General features: G+C 45.6%; 1 long non-coding RNA gene across 1 annotated transcript; it reads right to left on the bottom strand.

Annotated features, from left to right (window-relative positions):
• Window positions 1-9,272: 9,272 nt before the first annotated feature.
• LOC141572787 (uncharacterized) lies at window positions 9,273-10,201 on the bottom strand. Its single transcript, XR_012498279.1, has 2 exons — window positions 10,088-10,201; window positions 9,273-9,682 (listed from the first exon to the last, which is right to left on the bottom strand). It is a non-coding gene; the product is annotated as an uncharacterized LOC141572787 (long non-coding RNA).
• Window positions 10,202-12,837: the final 2,636 nt, after the last annotated feature.

Below are 12,837 nucleotides of genomic sequence, written 5' to 3'. Positions count from 1 at the left end.
CTGTTTTTGCAAGGGCAAGACTGGCTGGGGACCATTTCTAGAAGAATCCAGCGTGTTTTCCAGTCTTATCGTACCTTGCAATCTCTGCAATCTTCACCGAGTACTTGAGAAACCAAAGAACATTGAATGAAATAATCTTGAGAACTTATCAGCAAAATGGAGGGAGAATAAGGTCAGAACCCAAACATGTCCACTGTCTGTCTTCCCTATGGCAGCACGAGTGAGAAGCTGCGACCCTCCCACCAAAGACAGCCGTGGATGGTGGTGTTGGAGGCAGGAGGGAGAAAACAGGCACTTCGGAGCCGCACCCGGTCTTCCCGCCCGGGCATCAGCTGTCGCCGCCACGTGAAGGTGGCCCTCCCTGGAATCTTCACCTCCGGGGCTGCGTGAGACAAGCTGCCTTATGAGTATAATACAACTTAAAGGTCACAAAACAGGCTCCCTCCTGAGAGAACCCTTGTCTGATGAGCCAGTAGCCTCAGCATAAGTTACCCGGGCAGACATATACATGCCTAAGGGCAGGGCTTAAAAAGTGCTCCAAACACTAGAAGCACTTTTTATTTTTTACAAAAAAAATGTCCATCTCTTATCTCAGTGTTGTCAAGAGATTAATAGCAGTAAAAATAAAACAAATTATGTATGAAAATAAACTTTGACACCCACGTCACTGACGTGACCACGTGTCTTCTCGCCCAGGCCCTGGAGGGGGCTGGTGTCCCCACTTCGGCATGGCCAGGTGCCCATGTGGTCTGGGGTGGGCCTGGCACAGGTGTCTGCCTCTTCCAGGAGAGAGGGAACACTCACAAGTGTGGAGAATCGTGAGAGGTGGGGAAGCGTTTTCCAGGCACAGGAAAGGGGATACTCATCTCTCATGGGAGCCACGAACAAGCGGGGGCCCTCATCATGAAGAAGAATCTAGAACAGTCAGGCACATGGCAGGTCCTCAGTCAATGTTTGGGGGAAAATAAAGGAATATTTATCTTCTTTTGGAAAGTAATTTGAATCATGAGCTTTTGATCAACGATATCGATCTAACAGAGAAACTATTTTATCCATCAAGATGTGGATAAGAGTCTTATATATTCAGCTAAGCATTACAATATGTATCTGACAACATATCATGGAGAACACATTCATGGAGAACAAATATGTGGTTTTCAATAATGCTGTTTATTGAATGCTGTCATTTTCTGTTGATGGGAATGTAAATTGTAGGGGGAAACTCAGGAGCATACTTTGGCGTCAGGCATCAGAGAGCTCGCAATATATTTAAAAGCATTACACTCTTAGAAATTGAGCCTAAAGACATAATCAGGCAAGGATTTGAGGCAATATGTCCGAGTGTGCAGACTGCAGGTTCACTTACGGTTGTCTCTTCTGTAGAAACTGCTGTGTGGGCCGCACAAGAGGGGCAGTGAGCCTGAGAGCAACCAGGGGCTCTGGAGAAGACAGCCGCTGACGCCTCACGTGACCTGCTCAGAAATGAACGGCTGTGTCCTTTTCCTCGTCCGTGTAATGTACTGACTTTGCAGTGTTGTTATTAGACTCAACGCGGTCACAGGTGGAAACTGCCTGGCACACCCTGCCTTGGGGAGCAATAGGATAGATAGGTTCCTCCTTATCCAGACGAGGCGGGACACCGGTGAGGCCGTGCCTTACGCTAAAGGAGAATGCACCTCGCTAAGAGGACCCGACAGGATACAGGAAACGTGGACCGGCTTCTTCTCCACCCATGGCAGGCACGTTGCAAGTGGTACCCCAGTTAACCTTTACGACCTTTATACATGACTCCATTTCCAGATGAAGACTCTGAGATCAAATACTCTCTCAAGGTTAAATAACTCACTCATGTTAACACAGAAGGTGATGGTCAGAGCTGGGGTTTCAATCCAGTTCAGACTGTGTTCATTCAACCAGTACTTATTGAAAAACTGCTTTGTGCCGAAGGGTGTTATGGGCACAGGAGACGGATTCCTGTACCCATTTCCTAGAGCGATATCTTCCACAGGAGAAGGCAGACAATGAACAACAAATAGATTACATATGCAAATTGTAAGTATGCAAGAAGGTGAGAAATCCTGTGGGGGGGGGATAAAACAGGAAGAGGTTAAGAAGGGGCATGAGAGCACACCTGTGCAGAGGCTGGCATTGAGAAAACGGAGGCAGTAATAGAGCCACCCCAAGTGGAGTGGGTGCCCAGAGCAGACACCAGAGCTGAGTGATCCAAAAGGGGGGAGGTTAGTGTGGCCGAAGCACATGGCGAAGGAGAGCAGCCATCGTTGACTGTGTTCTTTGACAGATGCGAGGCAGGTAACAGCAGAGAAGTAACAGTCAGTGGAGGACCTTGCAGACGTTAGGGATTTGCACTTTCACTTGTGAAGTGAGCAGCTAGTACGTAGACTCAAGCATCTCAGTGACGTGATTTGACTTTGTTTTCTTAAGTCACTCTGGCTCCTCGGTAGAGAATATGTAATGGAAGAGCAAAGGGTAGCAATGACAGCTTTTTGTGTGTTTTGAAGGCAGAGTGAGAATAATTTGCTGGCAGATTAGATGGGTGGGAGGGAAAGTGAAGTGGGAAAGATGGCTGCCGGTCTGGGCCAGAACAAGTGGAGGGATGAGACGGGAGGTGCGTCCAGAACGCGTGAGCAGATGGGGGTTCGTGTGGGTGCTGAGTACACGGGCTCCACGAGACACCCAAGTGGAAATGTCAGGCAGGGCCCTGCATGCGTGAGTAGGAGGGAGTGGGCGTGGAAGAGAAGTCCGAGGACTGTGCCCTGGTCAGGAAGAAAAGGAGAAACCGGCAAAGGATACTGAGAGGAAGCAGCTGTGAGCAGAGGGGAAATCCAAGCTGAGAGAAAAGGCAGCATTAGACGTGATGCAAAGCCACCAGCCCGCTCTGGGCCCCGGTGCCATCTGCCCAACACCTCAGTCAGAGCCGTGGTTCTCTCTCCCACTGGAGAACCTGCTCATCCAGCTCCCGAAGGAGACCAAGCAGTGAGCAGAGAGGCAGTGAGACACCAAGGCTGCTGGAGCAGCGTGACATTAAGACTTCTGGAATAACTGTGAAATCACACATCACACTGGAGGGTAATTTGAGATGGACCAAGATTTCCTTTTCACAAGAATTTTCACATCTCTTGGAAAAAAAGTTTTGCTTGTGGAAAAGAACATTATATGAACGTCCACTCTGCCAGAAACGTCGGTTGCTGCAGATGTGACATGCGGTGTATCAGCTTCGCCAGTGTATCTTCACAGCCAAGGCAGCCGCTCCCAACGTAGCAGAGAAAAACATTAGAGACAAAATTACCCAGAAAATGGGCTCATTAAAAGAACTATAGGAACGAATAAGTAAATAACTCTCAGTAGCTACCAACCTGCCCCCACTAAGGGATTATAAGGAGAGGAAGGAAGGAAGGAAGGAAGGAAGGAAGGAAGGAAGGAAGGAAGGAAGGAAGGAAAAGAAGAAAGATAGAAAGAAAGAAGGAAGAAGTAAAGGAAAAGTCAGTTTGTCAGTGTCCACAAAATAACTTGCTGGATTTTGATCAGGATGACGGCATTACATTTTTAGATTAAGATGGAAGAACTGACATCATGACAATATTGACTCTTCCTACTCCATGAACACGGAGTATTCCTGCATTTATTTAGTTCTTTGATTTTGTTCATCAGTTTTATAGTCTTCGTTATATATAAATTTTGTACCTATTTTGTTATATCTAAATACTTCCTTTTTTTGAGTGCTAAGTTAATGTGGTTTTCATTTCAAATCTCACTTGTTCGTTTTTGTATATAGGAAAGCAATCAACTCTTGTATGTTACTTTTTATCCTGAGACCTTGCTATAATCACTTACGAGTTCCAGGAGTGTTTTTGTGAATTCTTCTGGACTTTTACATGGATGATAATATCATTGGCAACGGCAATTTTATGTCTTCCTTCCCAGTCTGTATACTTTTTGTTTCCTTTTCTTGCTTTATTGCATTGGCAAAGGCTTCCAATAAGGTGTTGAAAAGGAGCGGTGAGAGGATATTGTACCTGATATACCTGATATAAGTGGGAAAGCTTTGAGTTACTCCTCATTAAGTGTGATGTTGGCTGTACATTTTTTTGTAGATATTCTTTATCAAGCTGAGACAGTTACCCTCTATTGCCTAATTTACTGAGAACTTTTATCATGAATGGATGTTAGATGTTGTCAAATGCTTTTCCTGCATCTATTGATATGGTCATGTGCTTTTTCTTTCTTCATCTGTTGGTGTGACGGATTACATTAGTTAACTTTTGAATGTTAAACCAACATTGCATACCTATGATAAATCACACTTGGTCAAGCTGTGTAATTCTTTTTATGCATTGTTGAATATGATTTACTAACATTTGTTGAAGATTTTTACATCTATGTCCATGGGATCTGTCCATAGTCTTCCTGCAATGTCTTTGTCTGGTTTGGGTATGACGGCAATGCTATGAGGAGAGAATGTGTTAGGAAGTGATCCCTCTGCCTCTATCCCCTGAAAGAGGTTGTGGAGAATCAGTACAATTTCTTCCTTAAATGTTCAGTAGAATTCACCAGTGAACACATATGGGCCTTATGTCTTCTGTTGTGGAAGGTTTTTGGTTACGGATTCAATTTCTTGGACAGCTACAGACCTATTCAGATAATCTACTCTGGTTGTGTGAGTTTTGGCAGATGGTGTCTTTCAAGGAATTGGTTCATTTCAAGTAGATTATCAAATTTGTGCTTATCAAGTTTTTCATAGTAGTCCTTTGTCATTTTAATTTCCATGGTCTCTATAGTGATGTCTCCTCTTTCATTTTTGATATTATTAATATGTATCCTCTCTCTTTTTTCTTAGCCCATCTCAAGGCTTATTAATTTTATTAATGTCTTCAAAGAACCAGCTTTTTGTTTTGTTGGCTTTCTCTATTGATTTCCTGTTTCCAATTTCATTGATTTCTGCTGTAATTTTTACTTATTTTCTTTTGCTTACTTGGGATTTAATTTCCCCTCTTTTTCTGTTTCCTAAGGTGAAAGCTTAGATTATTGACTTTAGATCTTTCCTCTTTTCTAATATATGTATTTAATGACATAAATTTCCCTCTAAGCACTGCTTTTTCTCTACATTCCATAAATTTGGAAATTGTGTTGTTATTTTTATTTAATGCAAAATATTTTTTTTTAATTTCTGTTGAGATTTTTTCTTTGACCAAGGGTAATTTATAAGTGTGTGGTTTAATTTTCATGTATTTGGGGATTTCCATCTGTCTCTCCATTGCTGATTTCTAGTTTAATTTTGTTGTGAAATGAGAGTAAACATTGTATGATTTCTAGTCTTTGAAAATTCTTAAAGTGGGTTTTCTGGCCCAGAATAAGGTCTATCTTGGTAAATGTTCTATTTAAGTTTAAAGAAAAGGTGAAGTCGTCTAAAGATGCCAATTATAAACAGATTGATGGTGCCGTTGTTGAGTCCAACTCTGTCCTCGCCGGTTCTCTGCCCGCTGGTCTGTCCGCCTCCAGCCATGAGCGTGGATTCATTGTTCCTGTTGCAGTTCTGTCAGTTCTTGCCTCGTGTAGCTTGATGCCCTGTTGTTAGATGCGTACATACGAAGGATTGTTACGTCTGCCTGGAGAACTGACTTCTTTATCACTGTGTAACGCCCTCCGTATCCCTGATGGCTTCCCTGGCTCTGAGGTCTGCTCCGTCTGAAGTTAACACAGCCCCTCCTGCTTTCTTTTAGAGTTAGTGTGGTATATTTTTCCCCATCCATTTACTTTTAATTTTTATGTGTGTTTATATTTAAAATGCATTGTTTTTTTGTGACAACACATACTTGGGTCATGTTTTTTGATTCACTCACAATCTCTGTCTTTTAATCAGTGCATTTACACCGTGAACATTCAAAGTGATTACTGATATAGTTGGACCAGTAGCCACCACATTTCTTACTGTTTTCTATTTGTTGCCCTTGTGCTTTGTTCCTGTTTTTGTCTGTCACTCTTTTTCAGCCTTTTATGATTTTAATTGGGTATTTTATATGACTTCACTTTCTCTTCTTTACCAGCATCTCACTTATACTTTTATTTTTACTTTTGTATGGATTGCTCTGGAGTTTGCAGTGTACACTTATAGCTAATCCAAGTCTACTTTCAAGTACCATTACACCACTTCAAGGGTAGTGTTAGTACCTTACAGCAACAGCAGCTCACATATAAGCACACATAACCATAACTATACATGTAAGTTTACATGCACAGCAGGTCAGTTCCGTGGACCCACACTGAGGCTCCACAGACATCTCTGCCTAATTTTGCAGCTCCCGTCAGAAACAACTACAGGGGAAAAAAATTTCCTTATAAATAAATCAGCCAAAAGAATTGCAAAAGCTGTTTTGTATTCAAGAGCCTTCTGCCACTTTTAAAAATAGACCATTCTCTGTAATAAGAGCAATGACTATTTTACAGAAAATTAGCAACTCCAGGCCCATAAATCCAGGGACCACTGAACAGACCATGTCCAGGCCCCCTCTCGTCCAATGTCCCATTTCTACACTAGGCTCTAACCAGGTCACTACCAAGCGCCGCAGAGCCACCCGTCAGCCCTGTGCCAGCTCGCTCACCAGCTGGATCGGGAGCCGGGAGCTTGGGGAGACGGATGGTGGCCCTGCCAAGGGCTTATCTTCTTCCCCGGGGCATGTTCCGGGGGTGAAATCTCCTAGGCCTGTCTGGGCCCACAATGAATAAGCACTTAGTAGTTTCCTTTGGGAAGATGCATGTAGTAGGTGCCCTTAGTGCTACCGGGGGCTGACAGTGAGCAGCGCGACACCCACAGTCACGCTGCGAGAGAGGAACAACAGGCGGAGAGTGCAGCGAACACTTACTTAAATTAGATGAGGAGAAGCACAGTCGCCCTAATGGTTATCGAATACTCTGTAATGTAGAAGGTGTGCGTACATGTGTGTGAGCATAACACACACACACGCATACACACACATGCACACACACACGCTCATGCTCTTATGCTTCCCAAGCACCCCAAAGACTCAGGGAAGCTGCTGTCCCTGCTTCCCCAGGGCCTGGGGGTGACGTGAGGTGGCTGTAGGGCCGGCAGAAGGAGCTGTACCTGGAAGCTGAGTGTGGGTGCAGGGCAGGGTCGCAGCTCCGCCTGCTCCACCTGCTGTGCCTGCCGCCTGAGGGTGTGAGCCCCCTGCTGTGCAGAGCACAGCGTTCACTGCCTGCACTGTGCACGACCCTCCCTGTGCCCCTGCCCCGTCATGGCTGCCTGCTCCCATCTCTCCCACTATCTCTAATCTAAGCATGTGCGCACACACACACACACACACGCACACACACACACGCACACACGCACACGCACACACGCGCACACACGCACACGCACGCACACACACGCACGCACACACACACGCGCACACACACACACACCATTCGAGTCCCAAATGCCATGTGACCTTGGCTCCCCACACCCTCATTCCCTCAAATGTAACCAGTTGCCAAGTTCTGCCAGTTCTAAATCCGAAACATCTCTTCATTGCAGTCGCTTTCCCCGTCCAGGACATGGCCCTGTCTTCTGGGTCACTCTAGCTGCCCCCCCGCCCCAGATTCCCCTCATCGATTCACCCTGTAGCCAGCGGGATCACGCCCAAATGTAAGTCTGGTCATGTGACCTCTTCCACTGGGTTCTCTTTATACACACGTGGGCGTCAGGGTCACCACAGGAGTCACCATGCTTATGCTCGAGCGTCCTGTGTGTCCTTGCACTGATGACACTGAGATGCAGCATTGTACTAAATCCACATAACCCTCTTTTGGGGGCACTGATGATGGCCCAGTTTGCAGATCAGGAGCCTGTCTGCCTCGAAGGCCGCTCTCTCCACCGCTGAGCCCGCCTGCCCTGGTGACCTCTTCCAGCATCCACCCCTTGCCGTGATCCACCTGTGCCCAATCACAGCCAGTCCCCGCAGCGGGAAACAAGGCTTCTGAGCAAGTGCTCAGGCAGGGTCTCTGGAGAAGCCCTTGGGGGAGCAAGACAAACAGCAGAGAGAGGGGGAAGAAGCTGAACACAAGCCTGGCCTCCGCCTGGTCCCGTGGGCATCTCCGGAGTGATTGTGTCACCACAGCGTCTGCTTCATCTCAAGGCTCTGAGCCACCCCTGGCTGTGCTGGAGGTGCACAACCCAGGGACTCCTGGACAGGCAGCTCCAGGCACCCAGCGCAGTCATCTGGGGAAGTCGCAGGTGTGGGCTGGACAAAGGGACCCCTGAGCACGTGGGTAGGGCACCAGCAGTGTCTGTTCAGAGATGAAGGGAAGACCCACATGCCCGTTCTTCAGGACTGGCAGACTGGGCAGCCATGGCCAGGTTGAGCTGGGATTCAGCAAGGGTACAGCCCATTTCAAGTTTGGACAGACTGAGGTTTGAGGGGGAAATGCCCCCTGGCCTGCAAGAAATACCAGTCAATAACCAAGGCAAAGAATAGGCCTAAAGCTGAGGCTTGGGGGGCGTGGGGGGACTGTGGTGAGAGGTGAGCCCAAGGGCACAGGCGAGGGGACTAAGGGAAGAGTGACAATGAGGCACCAAAGGGCTTCGCCAACAAAGGCAGTAAAGCACCAGGGCCAAGGCCTCTGGGACGCTCAGTGTCACACCCCCAGGGCAGGCTGGGCTCCTAGCTGTGCTGGACGCAGGGGAGCGGGGAGGAGGGCTGGCTGCACAGGGCCTGCTGTCTGCACGGCAGAAATGTCTGTGTGGAGGGGTGGCACCCGCGTCCTTTCTAACACGGTGACATGGTGAACCCCACAGGTCACAGCGCGCGCAGATCTGTAGCACAAAGTGAGTTTGGATGTCCCTGATTGGCAGTGGTGGCCTTGGAAGTTCTTCCAGGATCAGAAGAGGGTGGGTGGTCTGTCCCTAAGTGGCCAGTATGCTTGACACACAAAAGAGGCCACCAGAATGGTGCTCACAGCCTCCTTGAGGCAGAGTGAGATGGGGCAGGAGAGGCAGGCGTGGAGGTTGCAGGAGAAAGATGCTGAGAGGGCATGCTGGGGTGCGGTGGGGTCTTCCAGAAAACAGCAGTGAGGTCTGATGACTCTGAGTTTCCTCCTGCTGACTGCTGCCTGGAGCAGGATGTACTATTCAAATGACAAAACTCCCTTTGCTGCCCAGTAGATTACGGCTGCACCCAAAAGAGTTCTTAAATAAAAGAAACTGTACAAGTTAAACAGAAGAATCAACCCAAGAAAAATGAAAACACACTTCCATGTAAAGACAGGTGCGTGATTGTTTGCAGCAGCTTTATTCACAGGAGCCAGAACTGGAATCAACCCAGAGCCCACCAGTGGGGAGGTGGCTTGTGAAAGCATGCGGCAGCCACACGGGAACCCACTCAGCAATACAGGGAGGGCCCCAGTACACACAGCACAGAGGACCCTCAAAAGCTGCTGCATGAAAGCAGCAGGTGTGAAAGACCACACGCTGCATGTCCTCTCGATAAGAAATGTCCAGAAAAGGCAAATTTCTAGACACAGAGACTGTGTTGTGTGCTCTGTCCTTTGGAGGCTCGCGTCCAGTGGGTGGTCTGGGCAGTGATCAAGGAAGGAACTGTGATGTCAGATCGTAAGAACCTTACAGCTGTGGCGGAGGCAGTGACCACGCCGCTGAGGGGTGGGGAAGCTGTGATTAAGTAGGAAGACGAAACAAATGCGAAAGGACATCAGATTCACAGCCCTGGGGACTGATCAGTTTGGCAAACGTCAATGCTTAATCTTTTTAAGAAAGAAAAGACACAGAGAAGACCCATCCCCTCCCTGGCCCCTGTCCTCAAGGGTGGACACTGCCTGAGGCTCTGTGACCCTCTCCCACACGTTACTACACTCTTCCTGTGGAGGTCAGTACCCGCAAATTTTGTGGAGCGTGCAAAGTTTTCAGTACCTTGTTCTGCCAATTATTCAATCATCACAACATTCCCAACAGATTTATTGACATATTAGGGTGTGCAAAAGTAATTGTGGTTTAAAGGTTAATAATAATTGCAAAAAACGCAATTACTTTAGCCACAACCTGATAGAAGTTACTTACCATATAATTCATCCACTGAAAGTGTGCAATTCAGTGTTTCTCAGTACGTTCACAGAGTTGTGTAAGCGTCAACACAACCCAGTTCATCTCCCCAGTAAGAATCCCAGGACCTATCAGCAGTCACTCCCCGTTTCCCACCCCCAGGCCCAGTTGACCATTAACCCACTTCTTGTTTCAATTCTGAACATTTACATAAGTGAAGTCTTACAATGTGTGGTCTTCTCTGACTGCCTTCTTTCACTTAGCATGCTTTTCTATTCTCTTTAATTCTGTTTTTCTCTCATTGCTAGTGAGACTGAGTCATTTCACGTTTCTAGGTCTCTGGGTCACTAAGTTTCTGTCGGATTATTGCCCATTGTTCTATTGGGTTGTTTCCTTTTTTTAAAAAAAATATTAATTTGTAGAAGTTACTTATTCTGGATTTATGTTATACTATGTTTATAAATACCTCCTTTCAATCTGTGACATGCCTCTTTCCTTTATATATCATTTCTTCCAATGCAAGCTTTTGAAAGATTTTAATTGGAATTGAATTAATCTTTTTCAAAGCTATTTGCTCTATCTGCCTTATCAAAAAAATTCTCCCCTATCCCAAATCATAATGGAAGTTTACATTTTCTAGCAGAAGTTTTAAAGTGTTGCTTTTCTCATGTAGTTTCTAATACACTTGGCATTTACAGTACCAGTTAGCTCTGTACCGTTAGCTGAATGGTGCATTATTTTCCTGTTCTTCAAACCTTTTTGGCCAGACGTTAGCAAATCTGTGTTTAGACCTCTGACATGACCCTGTGGCCTGTTTGCCTATTCCCTATACCAGTATCGCGTGATTCTGATTACGCTGACGTTCTAAGTCTTGACATCTGGTGGAGTGATGTTCTAACTCTCCCTCTAGGATTTTAAGTTGTTTTGGCCATTTTTGCCCCTTTGTACTTGCACATGAATTTTTAGCATTAGATAGCCTAGATCTGTATTTCTGCTCATTTAGGCTGGCTTTTATGTTATTTAAAAAGAGCTTTGATTGTTTTCTACATAAAGTTCTATTATATTAGAACTCATTATTAGTTCTTTGGTTTTCTGTGTTGTCATGTGGCAAGATCTTGGAAAGACGCCTCCTAATTGATCTTGCTGCATCTAGAACTTTGATCTTTGTGTTTTATCTCATATCTAGCAACCTCGGTGAACTCTCCTATTCATTTGAAGACTTTGCCCACAGAATCTTTCATCTGCTGTATTGACAAATGTGTTTGATCCTTTTCATGTCTTACAACTTTTCTTATTTTACTTTTCTCTCTGGAAACGCTGATACAATGTTGACTAGCACTGAGTGATGACAACCACTCATCTTCCTTCTGACTAGGAAAGGAATGCTTTTCATCTTTATATATGACACTTAGTATTTCGGTGTCCTGTTTGGTAGGTGCTGTATATCGTGCGTCGTGTCACAGGTTGGGCCCTCTGGGAGCAGGTGCCAAGGCGGAGTTCGAGGTAAAGGATGTTTGTGAGGGTTCACAGCCTGTGAAGGGGACAGGAGAATGCCTGGACAAGCGAGAAGCTGAACAAAGCTCGGCCGGCCTTCTGGCGGGACCCCAGGGTGAGACTTACCCGGCAGCCAATCCACGGTGGGCTAGCTTGTCCAGCTTAGTCCCCAGATGAGCCTTTCCCCAGAATGGCATGACCTCTGTGAGAGGCACCTTTCTGTGAAGGTGACCCTGCAGGGGACACAGCTGCTGCCTGTGCGCGTGGCTGGGCCAGAACTGTCTCCTGTAGGGAGAGGGACGCGGGCACCGCTTACGGGGGGAGCCTCTGTGTCCGCCACAATTAAGAAGTGTTCTCTTCTAATGTCCTGAGGATTTTTTACTGAGTATGAAATGTCATAAATCCTTTTTCCACAGCTTTGAAAACTATCCCCGTTATTTAGTCTGTGATTGTAATAACTCCATTTTTAAGAATTCAATAGTGCCTCGTCTTGGAATATGTTGGGTTGGACAAGACGTGCTTTTTGGCCACGTAAGTTGCTGGACTGGATTTGTAATGTGTTTTATAGAAATTTTAGCTCTGTCGTCACAAATGAGACTGCACTGAATGTTCTTTCTTCTCTTGTCTTGCTCCAAATTGATATTTTGGCTCTACCAGTCTAAAAAACTGGGGTAGGTCTGTTTTCCTGTTTTATTTTTTGAGACTATGGGACTATTTATATACGATGAGGAGCATGTCGTTCCTGAAGGATGGCTAGAGCATTTATACAATGCCACATGGAGCTGGCAAAGCTTTCTTTCACGGTGACGTGATCGTGGAGAACAGAAGAGACCTCTCTTGGGTTTTTAACTCAAAATTTCATGTTGTTAGTGGTTTTAGGTCTCACTAATACAGCCCCCGATCCCCGTTATGTTTGTTTTCTGTCGTTGTTTTATATCATTGATCACTGTTCTAAACTTGTATTTGTTGGCCTATTTCTTTTCGATCTTCCCTAGTAGAATGTAAGTCCATTTGTTACTATAGTTCTAGATAATAGAATCATCCTGCCACATCATAGGCATTTAGCAAAAATTTGAATGAATGCATGACATTACATATGTTTAGAATATAGCTTTTCCTAAGAAAACTGGAATTAGTCAATATTCTCCTTTATTGCATCACATTGCTATTTCAATAAGAAACACAAGGTCATCTAAATAGAAAACAAAATATATTCAGGTAATAAAATTTTTTTAATGAGTGCAAAGATTTTATAAGGGTGACTATTAACCAAG

This window comes from Rhinolophus sinicus, linkage group LG07, assembly GCF_036562045.2.
Source record: "Rhinolophus sinicus isolate RSC01 linkage group LG07, ASM3656204v1, whole genome shotgun sequence".
Lineage (NCBI taxonomy): Eukaryota > Metazoa > Chordata > Mammalia > Chiroptera > Rhinolophidae > Rhinolophus > Rhinolophus sinicus.
Note: the sequence above shows the minus strand (reverse complement) of the source record. Positions and strands in the feature narration are given on the sequence as shown.